The 22,615-nt window shown below is 42.8% G+C and overlaps 1 protein-coding gene across 1 annotated transcript in view; it reads right to left on the bottom strand.

Annotated features, from left to right (window-relative positions):
* ATP7A (ATPase copper transporting alpha) overlaps positions 1 to 22,615 on the bottom strand; it is a gene marked incomplete at its 3' end in the record, with an annotated part of 177,092 nt that overhangs the window by 117,208 nt on the left and 37,269 nt on the right. The gene's annotated exons all lie outside the window — the stretch shown is intronic.

Genomic DNA, 22,615 nt, shown 5'->3' on the forward strand with positions numbered 1-22,615 from the left:
TTCCTTTCTTGTTCCAGGTCTTAAGGGAAACAGTTTGTTGCTATTAATTAAGATGTTGGATGTCGGTTTGTCATATATAGCCTTTATTATGTTCAGGTGTGTTTCCTCTATTTCTGTGATTCAATATTCTTAACTTTATTGAGTTTTTCATAAGTGGGTGCTGGATTTTATAAAATGTCTTTTCTGCAGCTATTAAAATAATCATGTGGTTTTTATCCTCCATTTTTTTTATGTGGTGAATCACATTTATTGATTTGTGGATATTATACCAACCATGCATCCCCGGAATAAATCCCACTTGATCGTGGTATATGAACTTTTTAAAGTACTGGTGGATCCAGTTTGCTATTATTTTGTTGAGGATATTTGCATCTATTTATCAGGGATCCTGACCTATAATTTTCTTTTTTTGTAGTATATTTATTTGGTTTTGGATTTAGGATAATGCTGGCATCATAAAATGAATTTGGGAGTCTTTCCTCCTCTTAAATTTTTTGGAATAGTTTAAGGATAGGTGTCAATTCTTTGAATGTTTGGTAAAATTCACCTGTGAAGCCATCTGGTCCAGGACTTTTGTTTTTGAGTGTTTTTGTTTGTTTGTTTTTGTTGTTGTTGTTTTTTACCTGCTTCAATTTCACTAGTTGTCATCTCTCCATTCAGATTCTCTGATGCTTCCTGATGCAGGTTTGGAAAATTGTATGTTTCTGGTAATTTATCCATTTTGTCTAGATTATTCAGTTTGTTGGCATATAGTTGTTTGAAATATTTTCTTAAAATCATTTGCATTTCTGTGATGTCATTTGTTACTTCTCCTCTTTCTATCTGATTTTATTTTTATGGGTCCTATCCCTTTTATTCTTGATGAATCTGGTTAAAGGATTGTCAATTTTGTTTATCTTTTCAAAGAACTAGCTCTTGGTTGCACTGATCTTTCGTATTTTTTTACACTCTAATTTATTTCTGCTCTGATCTTTATTATATCCTTTTTTTCTACTCACTTTCGGCTTTGTTGTTCTTTTTCTAGTTTCTTTAAGGGTAAGTTAGATTGTTTGAAATGTTTCTTGTTTCTTGAGATAGGCCTGTAACACTATTAATTTCCCTCTCGGGACTGCTTACACTGTGTCCATAGATTTTGGGTTGCTGTGTTCTCATTTTCATTTTTTTCAAGGTATCTTTGATTTCTCCATGATCTCATTGTTAACCCATTTATTGTTTAGTAACATGTTGTTTAGCCTCCATGTCTGGGTTGTTTTCAGTTTTTTTTATTGTATTGATCTCTATTTTCATACCATTATGGTCAGAGAAGATGCTTAATATGATTTCAATCTTCTTAAATTTATTGAGACTTATTTTGCTGCTTTGTGGTGAAATGCTCTGAAAATATCAATTAAATCTATTTGATCTAGTGTGTAACTTAAGGCTACTGTTTCCTTGCTGATTTTCTGTCTGTAAAATATATCCATTGATGTCAATGGGGTGTTGAAATCCCTATGACTGTATTACTGCCAACCTCTCCCTTTATGTCCATCAAGGTTTCTTTTACATATCTAGGTGTTCCTATAATGAGTGCATAAATGTTTACAAAGGTTATATCCTCTTGTTGGATTGCTCCCTTTATCATTATGTAGTGTCCTTCTTTGTCTCTTATGACAGCCTTTGTTTTAAAGTCTATTTTGTCAGATATAAGTATTACTACCCCAGCTTCTTTTTCATTACCATTTGCATGAAATACTTTTTATCCTTTTATTTTTAGTCTGTATCTTCCTTTCTGAGGTCTGTCTCTTGTAGACAGCAGATACATGGTCTTGTTTTCTTAGCTACGTCTGTTGATTGGATCATTTAAGCCCTTTACAATGAAAGTGATTTATTGATAGGTAAGTATTTATTGACATTTTATTATTTTAACCATGTTCCTCTGTCTCCACCTCCTCTTCCTTCCTCCTTCTCTCTCTTCTTCTAAAAGAACCTTTAACATAATACAGGCTGGGTGGTAACAAACTCATTTAGGTTTTTCTTGTCTAGGAAGCTTAAAAATTTCCAAATCTGACAATACCAAGTGTTGGTGAGGATGTGAAATAATAGGATCTCTCTTATTCAGCTGGTAAGGATATAAATTAGTACAGCCATATGGAACCTGCTTGGCAATACCTGGTAGAGTTGAAGACATACATATACTAGAACTCAACATGTACACTCCTGAGCATATTTATTACCCTACAGATAGTCTCACACATGTGCACACGAAAACATGAACAAAAAATGCTTATTATAACAGTGTTCCTAATAGTTAAAACTTTGGAAATAACCTAAATGTCTATCAACCAAAATATGCATAAATAGGTGGTAGTGTACTAGTATATACAATAACTCATGATACAGTAATTAAAATGAATGAACTAAAATAGTGATTCTCACTGGGAGCAGGTGAGATTTCACCACCAAAGGAATATTTGACAATGTCTGAAGACATTTTTGGTTATCACAACTAAGGAGGAGTGGAAAGTGCTACTGGGATGTAGTGGGTGGAGGCCAGGAATACTGCCAGATATCTTTTAATGTACAAGAAAGCTCCTCAGAATAAATAATCATCCAGCCCCAAATGTCAATAGAATAGGCTGAGAAGATCAGAACTAGAGCTACAAATAGCAACATGGATACATCTCTTAAACATAGTTGAGAAAAATAAAGTTTCAGAAGGATACAAACATCTAAAAAATACCATATATTGTTTTTGTATGCACACATATGTAGTAGTATTGGTCAAAATGTAAAAAAAATATATGGGAAAGATGATCTCCAAATTCAGGAGTTTAAGGAGGGAGGAAGGTATGTGATTGGAGCACACAGGGAAACTTCAACTGTATAGGTAATGTTTACCTTCTTAAACTGGGTAGTAGATACACATATATATTATAGGGTACTCTGTACTCTTTGTAGGCCTAAATTATTTCATCATAAGAATTTTAAAAATAAAATAAATGAACTTGGAGGACATTATGCTAAGTGAAATAACTCAGACATAAAAGAGAAAAACTACATGATCTCACTTATATATGGAATCTAAAAATGTCAAACTCTTAGAAGCAGAGAATAGAACAGTGGTTACATGGGCTGGGTGGTGGGAGAAATGGAGAGATGTTGGTCAAAGGGTACAAAGTTTCAGTTATGCAGGATGAATAAACTGTAGATCTAACCTATAGCAGGGTGACTACAGTCAATAATACCGTATTATATACTTGAAATTTGCTAAGAGTGATTTCAATAATTCTTAACAAAAAAATGGTAACTATTAGAGATGATGAATATATTGATTAGCTTAATTTTGGTAATAATTTAACAATGTATCCTATCTAATAAAGAGGTGATATGCAAATTGACCATCACTCCAACACACAAGATGGCCCCCATGTGGACACAAGGTGGCTGCCACAAGATGGCCAGCAGGGAAAGGCAGTTGTGGGCGATCAGGCCAGCAGGGGAGGGCAGTTGGGAGGGACCAGGCCTGAAAGGGAGGGCAGTTGTAGGCAATCAGGCCTGCAGGGGAAGGCAGTTGGGGGGTGACCAGGCCGGCAGGGGAGGGCAGTTGGGGGTGACCAGGCCTGCAGGGGAGGGCAGTTAGGGGTGACCAGGCCTGCAGGGGAGGGAAGTTGGAGGAACCAGGCCTGCAGGGGAGGGAAGTTGGGGGCAAACAGGCCAACAAAGGAGGGCAGTTGGGGGGACCAGTTCAGCAGGAGAGGGCAGTTGGGGGGGACCAGGCCTGCAGGGGAGGGAAGTTGGGAGTGACCAGGCCTGCAGGGGAGGGCAATTGGGGGGGACCAAGCCTGCAGGGAGGACAGTTAAGAGCAACCAGGCCTGCAGGGGAGAGCAGTTAGGGGCGACCAGGCTGGCAGGGAAGGGCAGTTAGGGGTGACCAGGCCGGCAGGGGAGGGCAGTTAGGGGCAATGGGGCCAGCAGGGGAGGGCAGTAGGGGGTGACCAGGCTGGCAAGGGAGGGAAATTAGGGGTGACCAGGCCTTCAGGGTAGGGAATTTGGGGGCAACCAGGCTAGCAGGGGAGGGCAGGTAGGGGCATTCGAGCTGGCAGGGGAGTGGTTAGGGGGTGATCAGGCTGGTAGGCAAAAACGGTTAGAGGCAATCAGGCAGGCAGGCAAGCGAGCAGTAGGGAACCAGCAGTCCTGGATTGTGAGAGGGATGTCCGACTGCCTGTTTAGGCCTGATCCCACCGGGATCCCTCGAGGTCCCAGATTGGAGAGGGTGCAGGCTGGGCTAAGGGACACACCCCCCCCCATACACAATTTTCATGTACTGGGCCTCTAGAATGTATATAAAAACATTTTGGTGTATGCCTTAAGTATACACAATTTTTATTTGTCAATTATACCTCAATAAAGGTGGAGAAAAAAGATTTCTTTTTAAAAAACAGTCCACTTTAGAAGGAAATAAAGAAGAAGAAAATATAAGGGAATGTGCAGAAATTAAGAGAAAAGTTACCAAAATTGAAATCAGTAAGTGAGACCAATAATAAACTCCAACATATAAGCAGTCAAAATCATCCACTCGATTTTACCAGAGCTTTAAAAATACCCATCTAGCCGAAACCGGTTTGGCTCAGTGGATAGAGCGTCGGCCTGCGGACTGAAAGATCCTAGGTTCGATTCCGGTCAAGGGCATGTACCTGGGTTGCGGGCACATCCCCAGTAGAAGATGTGCAGGAGGCGGCTGATCGATGTTTCTCTCTCATCGATGTTTCTAACTCTCTATTTTTCTCCCTTCCTCTCTGTAAAAAATCAATAAAATATATATTAAAAAAATGTACTTATAAAAAAAAATACCCATCTGTTAAACAAATTGATGATTTCAAGCTACGCAAACAACACTGAACTAGTTTTGTGTTCAGGAAAGCTACATAATATTTCCAAATCAATTTATTTTTTTCTATTTAAAATCACTACCACCTCTAAAGTAAAAACAAAAGGAAGCCCCTGGCTGGTGTTGCTCAGTTCGGAGCACTGTCCCATGCCCGAAAGGTTGCTGGTTCAATTCCTGGTCAGGGCACATACCCAGGGTGCAGGTTTGATCCATGGTCAGGGTGCGCACAGAGACAACGGATCCATGTTTCGCTCTCACACTGCTGTTTCTCTCTCTCTCTCTCTCTCTGTCTCTCTCTCTCTCTCTCTCTCTCTCTCTCTTTCTCGTTCTCCCCCTCCCTCCCTCCCCTCCCATCTAAACTGCAATAAAAGATTTAAAAAGAAAACAAAATGGGGAAGCATTAACCTACCTATTATTTTTTATGATTCATTTAAATTGTGTAAGCCTTTACAATGAAAACTGATCTTACTCTTTAACCTTTCAAAATACTGAGTGCCTAATCTCTTTCATCAGACAACTGTCATTATATAAACAGAAGACTAAGATTCCAGATGGAACAGCTGGAGTAGACAAGTGTATGTTTTAAAACATAATTGTTCTTTTCATTTGATCATTCCCAAAAGATTAGGAGTCAATACTTAAGACATATTAGTAAGGTCAAAAAAAGAACAAGACATTAAAATTAAGGAAAAGCAATGTGCTTTGCTGGCCATTTTTGTGGCTCTTGATAATCACTGCCTTTCTTTAAAAAAAATAGTTGTCTTTGTGATAATAATACATATACTTCATATTCTATAGCATTGAAGAGTTGACATATACATGAATTTCACAACAATCCTTCCACATAAATAGGGTAGTAGCCTCCTTTTAATATTAAGGAAGCTAACATTCAGACTTACCCACGCTCATACAGCCAATTCAGGTTAGAGTCCATAGCTAACAATAGCCTCAAAGGGATTAACTTAATAGGGTAATGTTTGCAAAACTCATAAAACAAAACCAGCCAAAGGTGGGAGTAGGGTAGAAAAAAAATGCTTGAAAATAATGGTCCCTGCAATAAATACAGGTGGAGACAAGTTCTTCAGAAATGAGAAATAGTCCTCCAGTTACTAGGTTCTTTTCCACGAGGGGTGAGCATCTGCTGCCATGTCAATAATAGACTGGAGTTAAAAAACACATTTTTAAAATATGGATGAAGCTTTTCTTGCCTCAGACAAAGCCATTCTAATTGCTAGAAAGTAAAGGGAAGCAGGATTAATCTATTTGACATTAAAATATGTCAGCTAGCCCTAACCGGTTTGGCTCAGTGGATAGAGCATCGGCCTGCGGTCCCAGGTTCGATTCCGGCCAAGGGCATGTACCTTGGTTGTGGGCACATACCCAGTAGGGAGTGTGCAGGAGGCAGCTGATCGATGTTTCTCTCTCATCGATGTTTCTAACTCTCTATCCCTCTCCCTTCCTCTCTGTAAAAAATCAATAAAATATATTGAAAAAAAATGTGTCAGCTACTTTTCAACCACATTATTGTGCAGTTGTGTATCTTAGATTGAAAGAAGACTGATAGTTGGAATGCTTCTTTCCCCCATCAAAACAATCATCTAATTCAAGCTTGTCAGGTAAATCACAGACTGTAATGCTATGGCTTTCTTCATAAGGAAAAATCCACCTTACAATTTTAGCTCTAAGACAAAATAGTGCCCCAACCCACTGATGAAAAAAACATTAAATACCAATGAAAACTAAAAAACAACAACAACTCAATATTTAATCATTAAGTAAAGAAAGCTGAAAAAGCACTTAGTTTACATTTGCTATAACTGATTAAGAACAAGTATAAAATAAACAATAAAAGTTTGGTGAGGCTGAAAAATGACAACTCAGTTTGAGCAAACTTTTCAAGAACATCATTAATTTTATTTTAAAACTAGAATCCCAGTGCATGAAATTCATGCACTGGAGGGGGGGCTCCCTCAGCATGGCCTGTGCCCTCTCTCAGTCTGGGACCCCTTGCTCCTTACCACCCGCCTGTTCACTGCTCCTTACCTCTCAGTTTGCTGCTCCTTAGCGCTCCTGTGGAAGTGGGAGAGGTTCCCACCAGCACCTCTGCGCTCACCAGCCGTGAGCCCAGCTTATGGCTGAGCAGCGCTCCCCCTGTGCGAGCTCATTGACCACAAGGGGGTAGCTCCGGCATTAAGTGTCTGCCCCCTGGTGGTTAGTGTGCATCATAGTGATCAGTCATTCCACTGGTCATTCTGCCATTTGTTGATTTGCATATTAGGCTTTTATTATATAAGATTACTAAAACGATAATAATGCTAATTACCCTATCACACATTAAAATGTCCTTAAAAGTATTAAATATTTTAAAAGTCTTATATTGATGTCAGAATAGACAGATCCTTGCAACAAAATAGAAAGTCCAAGAAACAGATATATGTGTATATATAAGAGTTTAGTATACACAGACAATAGCATAGTGATTACCAGAGGGAAAAGAGGTAAGGGGAGGTAAAAGAGGGTATAGGGAAAAGAAATGGTGATGGAAGGAGATGATTTGGGGTGGTGAACACACAATGCAATATACAGATGATGTATTATAGAATTGTACACCTGAAACCTATATAAATAATTTTATGAACCAATGTCAACCCAGTAAATTGAATTTTAAAAAATAAATAAAATTAATTTTTTAAAATGTTAAATAGTATAGTATATATAATAAGAGCAGTATTTCCAGTCAGTGGAGAAATCAACTAGTCATGTTGGCATAATGGCTAACCATTCCTTTTTTCTGTGAAGAAAACTATTGAGTGTGGAACAGCTCAGTATGTTCTAACCATTTGAGGTAATTTTTTATAGATTCCCATCTTACGCCAAAATTAATTCCAACTGAGTAAAAGACTGAAATGTAAAAGGAAATAGAAACACCAATCAGAAAGGATATATGCACCCCTATTTTCATAGTGGCACAATTCATCATAGCTAAGATTTGGAAACAGCCTAAGTGCCCATCAGCAGATGAGTGGATTAAAAAACTGTGGTACATCTACACAATGGAATACTACGCTGCGGTAAAAAGAGAACGAATTCTTACCATTTGCATTAGAACTGGAGAGCATTATGCTAAGTGAAATAAGCCAGTCAGAGAAACATAAATATCACATGATCTCATTCATTTATGGAATATAATGAACAACATAAACTGATGAACAGATCCAGAGACAGAGAAGCATCGATCAGACCGTCAAACCTCAGAGGGAAGGTAGTGGAGGGTGGGAGTAAGGGGGAGAGATCAATCAAAGGACTTGTATGCATGCATATAAGCCTAACCATTGGATACAGACAACAGGGGGGTGAGAGCATGAGGGGGGGGTTGCAGGGGCAATGGGAGGATAAGGACACATATGTAATACCTTAATCAATAAGGAAATTTTTAAAAAGAAAATCAATAATAATCAATTGCAGCAAATAAAAGAAAATGCCACAAAGATATAAAACTGAACATTAATTAACAAGAGTAACAACAAAACTTGGGGTGGGGAAGGCCCTTCTAAGAAGAAACCATAAAGGAAAAGATTTTACAATTTTATATAAAATTTTAAAATTTCATTTGACAAAATACACCATGAAACAAACAACAAAAACATATATGAATGGAGTTTCTTTGGGGAGTGATGAAATGTTCTGGAATTAGAGAGTGGTAATGGTTGTACAAATCTGTGAATATAATAAAAACCACTGAATTACACACTTCAAGAGGGTGAATCTTAGGATATCTAAATTATATCTCAAAAAACCCATATAGTAATATATATCTCAGGCAATTGACAAAATAAGAGATTCAAAATACCAATAAATATATGAAATTTACATTTACATTGTTTTACTGTTTTCCTTTCCTTTTTTTCTTTTTATTGAATTTATTGGGATGAAACTGGTTAACAAAATTTCAGGGACACAATTCCAACACACATCATCTGTACACTACTGTGTGTTCACCCCCCTCGCCCAAGTCAAGTCTCTTTCCATCACCATTTATCCCCCCTATAAACTCCTACACCTCCCCCTGCCCCATTCTCCCCCTGGCAATCACCACACTGTTATCCATGTCCATAAGTTTTTTCTTTTTCTTTTTTGCTCAATCCCTCTACCCTCCCATCCAGCTCCACAATACCCAACCCCATACAGCTGTCAGCCTGCTCTCTATGATTCTATCTCTGTTTTGCTCGTCAGTGCATTCTGCCCATTAGATTCTACATATAAGTGAAATTATATGGTACTTGTCTTAAAAAGTATAAATTAGGCCCTGGCCGGGTAGCTCAGTTGGTTAAAGTGTCCCCTTAATACACCAAGGTTGCAGGTTTGAGACCCGGTCAGGGCATATACAAGTATCAACAAATAGAATAACAAATCAATGTTTCCCCTCCTCTCCCCTCCCCCCTCTCCTCTGCTCTCCTACCCTTTCCTCTCCTCTCCTCTCCTCCTCTCTCTCTCTTCATCCCTCTCCATCCCTCCTCCCTTTCTCCCTCTCGCTCCCTCCTTCTCTTTAAAATCAATTATAAATTAAAACAACTAAGATAAAACATTTACCCTCTAATGTATTAGTAAGATGTGCCTATTACTGTGTAGCTTAAAACAGAACAACATAAAAAGCAAACTAAACTTCTATAGTAGGTCATTACTGCACCCACTACTGAAGCCAAAGTGCGAGTGGGGGATATTTCCTTACCTTTCATCCTTGAAGCTGAGATGCTGCTAAATGATTCTAGACTGGGTTGGGCAGATGCTTCTACCCAGAGTTTTGAATCCTGATAAAGTAACCCAGTGATAGTTACAGAGAAGTTTTGGCAGTTACAGCAGCAAAATCAAGATGCCAGCTGTAGTGGTGGCAAAAGTACTGAGAAAGCCAGTGCCACTAGAGAGTTCCTCACCAGACTGTTCCTACGATGTGACCTTGTCCTATTTTAGCCTCACTGGATTCCTGCCCATTTTCCAACACTGGCTGACCATCTTCCCTGTTGACTCTATAAGCAATCTTAATAGCCTACCAATAAATTCACTGTCTGGTTAAGTGAATCAGAACAGTTTTACAATGTTTGCAAGCAAGAACATGGCCTAATATACACTGAGTGGCCAGATTATTATGACCACCTGATGTTTGTAGGCAAATTGGCTATAATTTCGCGCTGAAGTTGCTAGAGGGCCAGACCATTATAAATAGGGAAGCAGGTTGTTTACCACGACAGAAGTGATTTTTTTTTCTGAAGATATGGGTAAACAATGTGATTTAACAGCCTTTGAACGTGGACTATATATACATACACTGAGTGGCCAGATTATTATTACCACCTAACATTTGTAGGCAAATTAGCCGTACACTGCATCGTATGGGATATGGAAGCCGAAGTCCTGCTCGAACACCTTTGCTGTCTGAAGTTACCAAGATAAAACATCTCCAATTCGCACAGGAACACAAGGATTGGACAGTGAAACATTGGAAAAAAGTCATGTGGTCCGATGAATCACGTTTCCAGTTGCATCATGCAGATGGCAGAGTGAGAATTTGGCGGAAACAGTATGAAAGCATGCACCCTACGTGCATAAGTACAACCCTTCAAGCTGGTGGGGGCAGTGTTATTGTTTGGGGCATGTTTTCCTGGCATGATTTGGGCCCTTTAATTCGTGTGGAACAACGTCTGAATAGCACAACATACCTAAGTATTGTTGCTGATCAAGTTCATCCTATCATGTTGATGGCGGACCCCAGTGGAGATGGCTTCTTCCAAGACAATGCGCCATGCCACGGTGCTCGTATTGTGCAGGAGTGGTTTCAAGAACATGAGAGAGACTTTACCTTGCTTAGGTGGCCCCCACAATCACCAGATCTCAATCCAATTGAGCATTTGTGGGACGAAGTTAAAAGAGCCATCAGGCAGCTGGTTCCACAACCATCAAATCTCGCAGAACTGGACAGTGCTATTCATCAGGCATGGTGTCACATTCCTTGCATCACCTTTCAACATCTAGTGGAGTCAATGCCAAGAAGAATCACCGCAGTATTGAAGGCAAAAGGTGACCCAACGAAGTACTGATGGGGTGGTCATAATAATCTGCCACTCACGTTCAAATATATCCCACATTCAAAGGCTGTTAAATCGCATTGTTTACCCATATCTTCAGAAAAAAATCACTTCTACTGTCGTGGTAAACAACCTGCTTCCCTATTTATAATGGTCTGGCCCTCTAGCAACTTCAGTGTGCAATTATAGCTAATTTGCCTACAAACGTCAGGTGGTCATAATAATCTGGCCACTCAGTGTATGTATACCATGTGCCCATTAAAAACAATGATATAGATCTCTATTTACAGACAGGAAAAATGTTCAGGATACATTAAGTAAGAAAAAGCAAACTTTCACTCTGCAAAAAGTTCTCTTAACCAACCTTCAATGGATTAACTGATGGTCTCCATTCAATCATTAAAATATTAAGATGTCCACAGCATGTTTATATGTACTCCTTGTCCCACATTTAGTTCATCTGTGTTGGCTTATGCCCACTGAACTTCTTGTGATCAAGTGATCAAAGGCTAATATGCTAAGTGTCCAACCGTCTGACCGGTCGCTATGATGTGCACTGACCACTAGGGGGCAGACATTCAATGCAGGAGCTGCCAAGCTGCAGTGACTTGGCAGCAGTGGTTCTGAGGTGATGCGACCCGAAACCAGAGAGGAGGGAGCTCGATTCCTCACGGGCTGCACAATTCCACATTCGGCTGTAGGTTCTGTTGCTGCTGGGACACTGTTGGCCTGAATCTGGTTTGCTGCACATCTGCATTTGCGTTCCACACCCAATATGACAGCAACTTTGCGGAGTGCCCTCTCACACTCCGGGACCCCTCGGGGGATGGAGAGCCAGTTTCAACCCAATCCCTGCAGGCCAGACCAAGGGACCCCATCTGCCGGAGGGACCCTGCTCACTCCAAAGATGCTGGGGAGGGACTGCAGGAGGTTGGCTCCAGGGCGGGTCTGGCCCATCTCACTCAGTCCCGCCCCACCAGCTACCTTTTAATTAATTTCCTTTCAATGTGCACGAATCCGTGTACCGGGGCACTAGTATGAGTACAAAAAGGAGCTATTCTTTCTATGAAAATAAAAGCAAATGCTTTTAGAAACACTCAATAAAGGTGAGCAATAAACTGCTAAAATAGCCGTGCATGAAACAACTTAAAGAGATTGGGGGGAAATCATAAATATCTAAAAGAATTCTATTCTCTACTTACATGAAACTAAACTAGAAACTAGAAATCTGGAATGAAGCGATACAAATGTAGTTTATGCAAGAACAAAAAAGGCTTCCAGAGGACCCATATGCAAAGAAAGAGCTTTGGCCCTACATATAAGTATTAGAGAATGAATAAAAATAAGTTCTAGGTTTTTTAAAAAGTGAATAAGCTATATATACACAGTTTTTATGGTTTCCTTCAATTAGCCAACCACTGGATGGTTAGGAAAGTTTCTACCATGGCTTCATTTTCTATGAGGGAAAACTCTGAAATATATCATAGAACAAAGAAGGGGGGGGGAATCTGATTCCATTTTGTTTTCAAAGGGCCCTAGTAATTTTACATTTTCAGCCTTGACTAAAAACTGTCATAAGTCAACTTTTTCCTTTTTTTTTTAATCCTCACCCTAGGGTATCTTTTTACTGATTTTAGAGGGAGGGAGGGAGGGAGGGAGGGAGGGAGGGAGGGAGGGAGGGAGGGAGGGGAAAAAATCAATGTGAGAAACACGGATGCATTGCCTACAATATGCACCCTGACTGGAGATTGAACCTGCAGCCTGGACATGTGCCCTGACCAGGAATCAAACCCATGACCCTCTGGTGTGTGGAACAATGCTCCAACTGAGCCACACCAGCAAGGGCAAGCCAACTTTTATAAACAGTCAAATAATAAGGTAGGATTGAGAATGGATCCCTAACGAAGATATCTCTGAAATCTAGATTTTAAAAAATCTTCTTCCCATCATTGGATTTCCCATGTTTGTTCTATAAAGAAATGAAATGCAATGGCCTATTATAATGGCTATGTTCAATATGTTACGCTGTTATTTTTTTAAGTAGTTGTCATTCAGAACCTCAGTGTAAGTCAGAGATGATTTTTCTCACTTTTATATTTCATTTATTCTTTCTCAAAACATATTTATGTGCTATAGCAAAATTACTTTTTCCTGAGAAAGGCAGACAGTTTTTAAAAGTTTTCCTTTGTTGTGGTAAAATACACATAACATAAAATTTACCATTTTAACCATTTTTAAGTGTAAAGTTTAGTGGCATTAAGTACATTCACATTGTTACACAACCATCACCACCATCCATTCCCAGAACTTGCTCATCCTCCTAAACTATACCCGTTAAACATTAACTCCCCATTCTCCCTCACCCCAGCCCCAGTGTAACCACCATTCTACTTTCTGTCTCTATAAATTTAACTATTCTGGGTATCTCACTTAAGTAGAATCATAGAATATTTGTCTTTTTATTTGGTCTGGTTTCTTTCACTTAGTGTAATATCATGTTTTATCACATTTCAGAACTTCATTCCTTTTTAAGGCTAAAATATATTACCTTAAATATATAATAACTAGAGGCCCAGTGCACAAAAATTTGTGCACTCGGGGGGGGGGGGAAAGGGGGGGTCCCTCAGCCTGGCCTGTGCCCTCTCCCAGTCTGGGACCCCTCGGGAGATAACGCCCTGCTGGCTTAGGCCTACTCCCGGGTGGCAGAGGGCAGGCCCAATCCCTAGGTGCAGCCCCTGGTCGGGCTCAGAGCAGGGCCGATTGGGGAGTTGGGGCGCCGCCCCCTGTCATGCACAGAGCAGGGCAGATTGGGAGGTTGCAATGCCACCCTCAGTCACGCTCAGGGTAGGGCTGATTGGGGGGTTGGGGCACCGCCCCCTGTCACACTCAAGGCAGGGTCGATGGGGAGGTTGAGGCGCCACCCCCGTCACACACAGAGCAGAGTCAATAAGGGGGTTGGGGCGCTGCCCCCTGTCATGCACAGAGCAGGGCCCATCAGGGGGGTTGGGGCTCTATACTCTGTCATGCACAGAGCAGGGTTGATCAGGGGGTTGGGGAGCTTCCCCCTGTCACGCACAGAGCAGGGCCCATCAGGGGGTTGGGGAGCTCCCCCCTGTCACGCACAGAGCAGGGCCCATCAGGGGGTTGAGGAGCTCCCCCCTGTCACTCACAGAGTAGAGCCGATAGGGGAGCTGGGGCACCGCCCCCTGCCACACACAGAGCAGGGCGGATCAGGGGGTTGGGGAGCCGCCCTCTATCACCCACAGAGCAGGGCCAATCAGGGGGTTAGGGCGACGCCACTGCCACACTCAGGCCAGGGCCAATGGAGAGGTTATGGCTCTACCCCATCACACACAGAGCAGTGCCCGTGGGGGGAGGGGAGGTTGGGGTGCCGCCCTCTATCACCCACAGAGCAGGGCCGATCAGGGGGTTGGGGCGCCACACCCTGTCACACACAGAGCCGCAGCACGATCAGGGGGTTTGGGAGCTCCCCCCTATCAGGCACAGAGCAGGGATGATCAGGAGGTTGGGGCGCCTTCCCCTGTCATGAACAGAGCAGGGCGGATAAGGAGGTTGTGGCCCCGCCCCCTGTCACACACAGAGCCTCAGGGCGATCAGGGGGTTTGGGCGCTGCCCCCTGTCACGCTGATCCCGGTGCCGGGAGGCCTCTCGGCTCCGCTGATCCCGGTGCTGGGAGGCATATTACCCTTTTACTATATAGGATAGAGGCCTGGTACACAGGTGGGGGCCGGCTGGTTTGCCCTGAAGGGTGTCCTGGATCAGGGTGGGGGTCCCCACTGTGGTGCCTGGCCAGCCTGGGTGAGGGGATTATGGATGTTTGCAGCTGGTCACACACCCTTCAGGGTGGGGGTCCCCACTAGGGTGCCTGGCCAGTCTGGGTGAGGGGCTGAGGGCTGTTTTCAGGCTGGCGGGTGACTGAAGCTCCCAACCGCTCCTTTTTTTCTTTTCTTTTTTTATTCTGGGCCAGCTTTAGCTCTGAGGCTCCAGCTCTGAGGCCTCTGCTGCTGAAAACAGGTATCTGGTTTGTTTGGGTTCTATAATCGAAACAATGTATAACTCCAGCTCTGAGATCCCGGGCTCACAGAAAGCAAGTTTCTGGGGTTTTGTTTAGCTTCTATATTTATTACAATGTTTCAAACTGCAGGCTCAGAGGCCGACAAGGCAGGCGGGGAACGTTGGTTTCCTCCGTCACTGAAGCAAGCAAGCCTTGTGTTAGTTTCAAGCTGCCTGGCTGCCGGCCGCCATCTTGGCTGGCAGTTAATTTGCATATCACCCTAATTAGCCAATGGGAAGGGTAGCAGTCGTATGCTAATTACCATGTTTCTCTTTTATTAGATAGGATATTTTGTTTACTTATTAATCTGTTGATGGGCATGTGAGTTGTTTCTACCTTCTGGCTATCATAAACAATGATACTATGCAAACTGTTATACAAATATCTGTTCAAGTCCCTGCTTTCAATTCTTTAGGGTATGTACTCAGAATTGCTGGATCATGTGGTAATTCTATGTTTAATTTTTCTAGGAACTACTATGCTGTCTTCCATAGCAACTGCACCATTTTACATTTTACAAGGGCTCTACTTTATCTACATCCTTGCCAACACTTATTATTTTCTAGGTGTGTGTTTTTTTAAATAATACCTATCCTAATGAGTGTGAACTGGTACCACACTTCTTTTTACATTTCAGAAATGTCAAGGAAGAACTGGGGAATCAAAACTAAAATATGAAATAAATGAAAGCCATAACCCTTCATTATCAATCAATTCATTGTCATTTTATTTCATTTACAATGTACTCTTATAATTGTTCTTGACAATTTCCCCTATATTCTGATTTATGGCAAGAAATGGTTATAATAAATACTTTAAATGTGAAGTATTCTTGCTTTGAGCTCTATTTTATGAGTGATTAGCTTAATAGGTTAGTACAAAAACTTGGAATGAGTTCAAACAGATCAGGATAGAAGGTGTAACAACTGGTCATTAGTAAATGTGCTTGTCTCATCATGTGCTTATTTTTGGCTATAAAAAAGGAAACGTTGTGAATTTCATCTATACCAGTCCTTCAGAAACATAGAACTCAGATTTAAACACATTTATCTAAATTTCTTCCTAAAGATAGTAAGAGTATACTAAAGGGTAGTATGCTTTCAGCACTATTACTGAATAGCCAAGTAATAATGAACCAATACTAGCCATAATTATTGCAACGAATTAGACTAACCAGTAAAGATGATGTGGGCAATATCTAGAATCTAGGAACATATTATTCAATCACCCTGAACACTTGTTTGTTAGATCTATTTTGGAAAGTAGTATCAGAGGAAATGAACTCTATCGTTAGAAGTTATTTAATTCATCAAAAATTAAAAATGGAACCACCATATATATCCTAAGAATCCCAAAACACCAATCAGAAAGAATATAAGCATGCTTATGTTCATAGCAACGTTATTTACAATAGCTAAGATCTGGAAACAGCCCAAGTGCCCGTCAGTAGATGAGTGGATAAAAAAGCTGTGGTACATTTATACCATGGAATACTGTGCAGCAGTAATAAAGAAGAATCTCTTACCCTTTGAGACAGCATGGAGGGACTTGGAGAGTATCATGCTAAGTGAAATAAGTCAGTCAGAGAAAGACAAGTATCAGAGGATCTCACTCATATGTGGAATCTAATTAACAAAATAAACTGATGAACGGAGTGGAGCCAGAGACATGGAAGCATGGAACAGAATGCAGAATCTCAGAGGGAAGGTGGAAGACGGTGGGTGAGTGGGAGGTAATCAAGCAAGGATCTTGTATGCATATATGTATGGCCCATAGACACAAACAATGGGGTGGTGAGGGCCTGGGGCAGAGGGTGGGGGCAGGCTGGAGGGTGAAAAAGAGATATATGTAATACTTTCAACAATAAATTATTTTTAATGACATTCAAGTTCAGAGAGATAATCAGTGCTACTTTGCTGAATTCCAAGAAGCTAATGAATGGTAGAGTCTGATTCTAACTTAGACCTCTTAGACTCCAAAAACCATGCTCTTTTCCCTATTTTGTGTTGTTTTGAAAGAACAGTTCAGGCAAAGGATGAGGGCCTGAACTAAGATAAAAGTCATTAAAGTTGGAATAGGTTCAAGAGATTCTTTGAATTTGAATTACTGTAGCAGCACAAATTGTTCTCAAGCACAAACAGATCACTGATCAGTTCTGTACAGGTATATGCAAATATTAATAATAATATTCATTCATACACTTGGCAATTTGGTGACAATTCAACCAGAATGTTCATCCTCACTCTTCCTGAGAAGATATATAAACAGTACCCTCTCCTCCCCTTAATTTGAAATAAATCTCCTACTTCCTTACCATTTCCTAGATGTTTTCCTCTAGCTTTCTGAGCAGCTATTCCTTCAATCCTAGCCCCCAAAGTTCTGCAGAATCCCCTCCCCCTAGCCCTTTGTCTAGCATAAACAAACACACTCCCGCAGTGTTTCCTCCCAAGTTATAATTATAACTGGTTGGCCTGCCCTGACCAAAACAAATGGTGACTAGGGATGGCCTTAACACTGTATTATCAAGAAAAGAAACACCCACTGAGTGCCTAGCATATTTCTATATATACATATGATAGGTTTTCAGTAAATATTTATTAAATGAGCACCTTTATTTAAAAATGGGCTCCTTGAACAGTTGTTGCTCAATTTTGTTGTTGTTAATCCTCACCCGAGGATATTTTTCTATTTTTAGAGAGTGGAAGGGAGAGGAGAGACAGAATAACATCAATGTGAGAGAGACACATCGATTGGTTGCCTCCTGCATGCACCCTGACCAGGGCCAAGGAACTTGCACCCAAGGTATGTGTCCTTGACCAGAATCGAACCCAGGAGCCTTCAGTCCATAGGCCAACACTCTATGCACTGAGCCAAACCAGCTAGGCTAGGGCTAGCTCAGTTGATTGCGAAGATAAAATATGTTTTCTCATAGAAAGAACATTAAACATGCCCTGGCCTGTGTTCTCAATGGTTAGAGCATACGCTTGTGGACCAAAGGGTTGCAGGTTCAATTCCCCGTCAAGGGCAGGTACCTGGGTTTCGGATTAGTTCCCTAGTCCTGGTCGGGGCGCACTGGGGAGACAACCAATCAATGTGTCTTTCTCACATTGATGTTTCTCTATCTCCCTCCCTCCCTCCCTCCCTCCCTCCCTTCCACTCTCTCTATAAATCAATGGAAAAAATATCCTAGGATGAGGATTAGCAACAAAAAAAGAAAAGAAAGAACATTAAACATGATGACTAGGTTCACAGACTGGTCTTCAGAACTTTATTTAGGCAATAATGCAGCTAAACTATATATTAATAGTACTTTTCCACCACTTATTATGGGGAAATGCATAGTGAGTTCCAATTAGGAAATCAAGATGCCAAGGAACATATATCTCCTGTTCACGTTCCCAGATCTAGAAAAGACTTCTCTGCCCCATGGAGACAGTGATTGGGGTAAGTTGTCTGTCCTTATCTCAAAGACAGGCAGCAATAACAGGGGTACAATGTACTCCTATGTTCATTGCAGCACTATTTACAATAGCCCACATATGGACCAACCTAAGTACCCATCAATATACAATTAGATAAAGTCACAGTACATATATATATATAATAGAATATTACTCAGCCATAAAAAATGAAATGTCACTATTTCCAATACAGAATTACCTAGAGGGTATTATGCTAAGCACAATAAGTCAGACAGAGAAGGAACATACCATATGGTTGTACATATATGTGGAATCTAAAGAACAAAGAAAACAAAACAGTACAAACTCATAGATACAGAGACCAAACTGATGGATACTAGATGGGAGGAGGGATGGGGATTAGATAAAAAAAGATGAAGGTATTATGACATACTAGTTCCCAAAATAGTCAGGAGAATGTAAAGTACAATGTAGGAAATAGTCAATAACATTGTAATAACTATGTATGGTACCAGATGATACTGGGATTATTGGGAGAAATCCTTGGCTAACCAATATGCTGTACACCAGAAACTAATACAAAATATTTCTATTAAATGTATTGGGGTGATATTGGATCACAAAACCATACAAGTTTCAAATGTACTACTCAACAAAACATGATCTACACACTGCATCATGTGCCCATTGATCCAATCAAAGTCTCTTTCCATCCCCATTTTGCCCCCCTTTGTCCACCTCCACCTCCACCCACCCACCCCCTTTCCTTCTGGCTACCATTACACTGTTGTCTGTGTGTCATCACACACACACAAACACACACACACACACATTTCTGAATATTAATTTTGTATCTAGCAATTTTGCCAAATTCATTTATTATTTCTATTAGATTTTTGGTGGAGTCTTTAAGGTTTTCAGATAGATAGATGATAGATAGATAGATAGATAGATAGATAGATAGATAGATAGATAGATTGATTTCAGAGACGAAGGGAGAGGGAGAGATAGAAACATCAATGATGAGAATCAATGACTGACTGCCTACTGCATGCCCCCTAATGGGGATCAAGCCCACTACTTCGGCATGTGCCCTTGACCGGAATCAAACCTGGGACCCTTCAGTCCACAGGTTGACACTCTATCCTCTCAGCCAAAACAGCTAGGGAAAGTTTTCTCTTTCATTACTATTACTAGTGCATGAAATTCATGCACATTAAAAGGGAATTAATTAGAGGAAATATTTTAATCTTGCTATTTGCCCTTTCTCTATAATAGAAGTGTCAGAGATAAAAGAAAATTAGTAAAATGTATATGAAAATCTTCCTCCTGTCAGCATCTGGGGCGCACCAAGGGACCCAGAGTCAAGTCCCCGCCCACCCACGTGCACCTGAAAACTGCGCAAGACCCAGACCTGGCCGGGCCCCTCCATTGGGCTAGATCCAAACGCGGCCAGTCCCACCCTTGTCAAGCCCCACCAGGCAGTGGGGGGGGGGCAGCCTCAGGTCTCCAGCCCCGGTGCCAGGAGGGGGGCATAGCCTCAGGTCCCCCATCAAGCCCCACTGGGAGAGGGGCACAGTCTCAGGTCCCCCATCAAGTCTTGCTGGGCGGGGAGTGTGGCCTGAGGTCCCCCGGCCCAGCACTGGGGCAGGGGGGCACCTTGAGGTCCCTCGTCAAGCCCAACCAGGCAGGGGGCGCAGCCTGAGGTCCCCTGTCAAGCCCCGCCAGGTGGGGAGCACCGCACCAGGGCAGGGGTGTGTGGCCTCAGGACCCTGGCCCGGTGCCAGGGTGGGGGGCACAGCCTGAGGTCCCCCATCAAGCCCTGCTGGGTGGGGGCATGGCCTGAGATCCCACCCCTGGTGCCAGGGTGGGGTTTGCAGCCTGAGGTCCCCTAGCTTGGTGCCAGGGCAGGCGGAACAGCCTGAGGTCTCCCAGCCCAACACTGGGGTGGGGGTTGCACGTTGAGGTCCCCTGTAAAGCCCCGCCGGGCAGGGAGCACAGCCTCAGGTTCCCCAGCCTGGCGCCAGGGCGGGGGGGCACGGCCTCAGGTCCCCTGTCAAGCCCCATGGGAGCGGAGGGGGATGCAGCCTCAGGTCCCTGCTGATTGCTCATTAAGGCTCATTACGGGAACTCAGCCTCCACTGTGGGTGCAGCCATCTTGTGTTACGGAAACCCCCGCCTCTGCTATGGGCGCCACCATCTTTGTGGCAGAGTTATGGTCAATTTACATAGTCCCTCTTTATTATATAGGATTATTATTCTTTTTCATCATCACCCAATGATATTTTTCCATTGATTTTTAGAGAGAGTGGAAGAGAGTAAGACAGAGAAAAATATTGATGTGAAAGAAACAGATCAATCAATTGCCTCCTGCACATGCCCTGACCAGGGCCCAGGTCAGGGAGGAGCCTGCAACCAAGGTACGTGCCCTTGACTGGAATCAAACCCATGATCCTTAGATCCATAGGCTCACACTCTTTCCCGAGCCAAACCAGATAGGGCTAGGTCAATGGTTCTCAACCTTCCTAATGCCGCAATCCTTTAATACAGTTCCTCATGCTGTGGTGACCCCAAATTTCATTGTTACAAATTGAACATAATTAAAACATAGTGATTAATCACAAAAACAATATATAATTATATATGTGTTTTCTGATGGTCTTGGGCGACCCCTGTGAAAGGGTTGTTCGACCACCCAAAGGGGTCGCAACCCACAGGTTTATATTGATTTGGGAGAGGGAGGGAGAGAGAGATAGTAACATCAATGATGAGAATCATTGATTGGTTGCCTCCTGCATGTCCCACACTGGGTGTCAAGCCTGCAACCCAGGCATATGCCCTGACCAGAAATTGAACCTTGACCTTCTAGTTAATAGGTCGACACTCAATCACAAGAGCCAACCAATCAGGCAGATTTTCTTTGAATGTTTGTTAAAATTCATCTGTGAAGCCATCCGGTCCAGGACTTTTCCTTGCTGGGTGTTTATTAGTGCTTCGATTTCATTGTTTGTAATAGGTCTATTCAGAGTTTCTGGCTCTTCCTGATTTAGTTTTGGAAGATTGTATATTTCTAGGAATTCATCCATTTTGCCCAGGTTGTCCAATTTGTTGGCATACAGTTGTTTGTAGTATTTTCTCACAACCCTATTTCTGAGATGTCAGTTGTTCCCTCTCTTTCATTTCTGATTTATTTATGTGGGTCCTCTGTCTTTGTTTCTTGATGAGTCTGGTTAAAGGTTTTTGTTTTTTGTGGGGGTTATTATTGTACATACTAGAGGCCCGGTGCACAAAAATGTGTGCACTTGGGGGGGTCCCTCAGCCCGGCCTGTGCCCTCTCACAGTCTGGGACCCCTCAGGGAATGACCACCTGCTGGCTTAGGCCAGCTCCCTGGGGGATTGGGCCTAAGCTGGCAGTCAGACATCCCTCTGGCAGCTCAGGAGCCCTCAGGGGATGTCTACTTGCCAGTGGGGAGCAGGCTAAGCTGCAGTCAGACATCCTTAGCGCTTCTGAGGCGGGAGAGGCTCCCACCATCGCCGCTGTACTGGCAGCCATAAGCCTGGCTTGTGGCTGAGCAGAGGTCCCCCTGTGGGAGTGCACTGACAACCAGGGGACAGCTCCTGCATTGAGCATCTGCCCCCTGGTGTTCAGTGTGTGCCATAGTGACCAGTCATTCCCAGTCATTATGCTGTTATGGTCAATTTGCATACTACCATTTTATTATATAGGAGTGCCTAGCCAGCCTGGGTGAGGGGCTGATGGCTGTTTGCAGGCTGGCCACAGCCCCTTCAGGGTGAGGGTCCCCCCTGAGGTGCCTTGCCAGCCTGGGTGAGGGGCTGAGGGCTGTTTGCAGGCTGGCCACAGCCCCTTCAAGGTGGGGGTCCCCACTGGGGTGCCTGGCCAGCCTGGGTGAGGGGCTGAGGGCTGTTTTCAGGCTGGCCACACCCCCTTCAGGGTGGGGGGGTCCTGCTGGGTGCCTGGCCAGTCTGGGTGAGTGGCTGATGGCAGTTTGCAGGCTGGCCAAGTCCCCCAGCGAGAACCCTCACCCCATGAGGGTGTGGCCAGCCTGGGTGAGTGGCTGATGGCTGTTTGCAGGCTGACCACAGCCCCTTCAGTGTGGGGGTCCCCACTGGGGTGCCTGGCCAGTCTGGGTGAGGGGCTGAGGGAAGTTTT

This window comes from Myotis nattereri (genome assembly GCF_964212035.1).
Source record: "Myotis nattereri genome assembly, chromosome: X".
Taxonomy (NCBI): domain Eukaryota; kingdom Metazoa; phylum Chordata; class Mammalia; order Chiroptera; family Vespertilionidae; genus Myotis; species Myotis nattereri.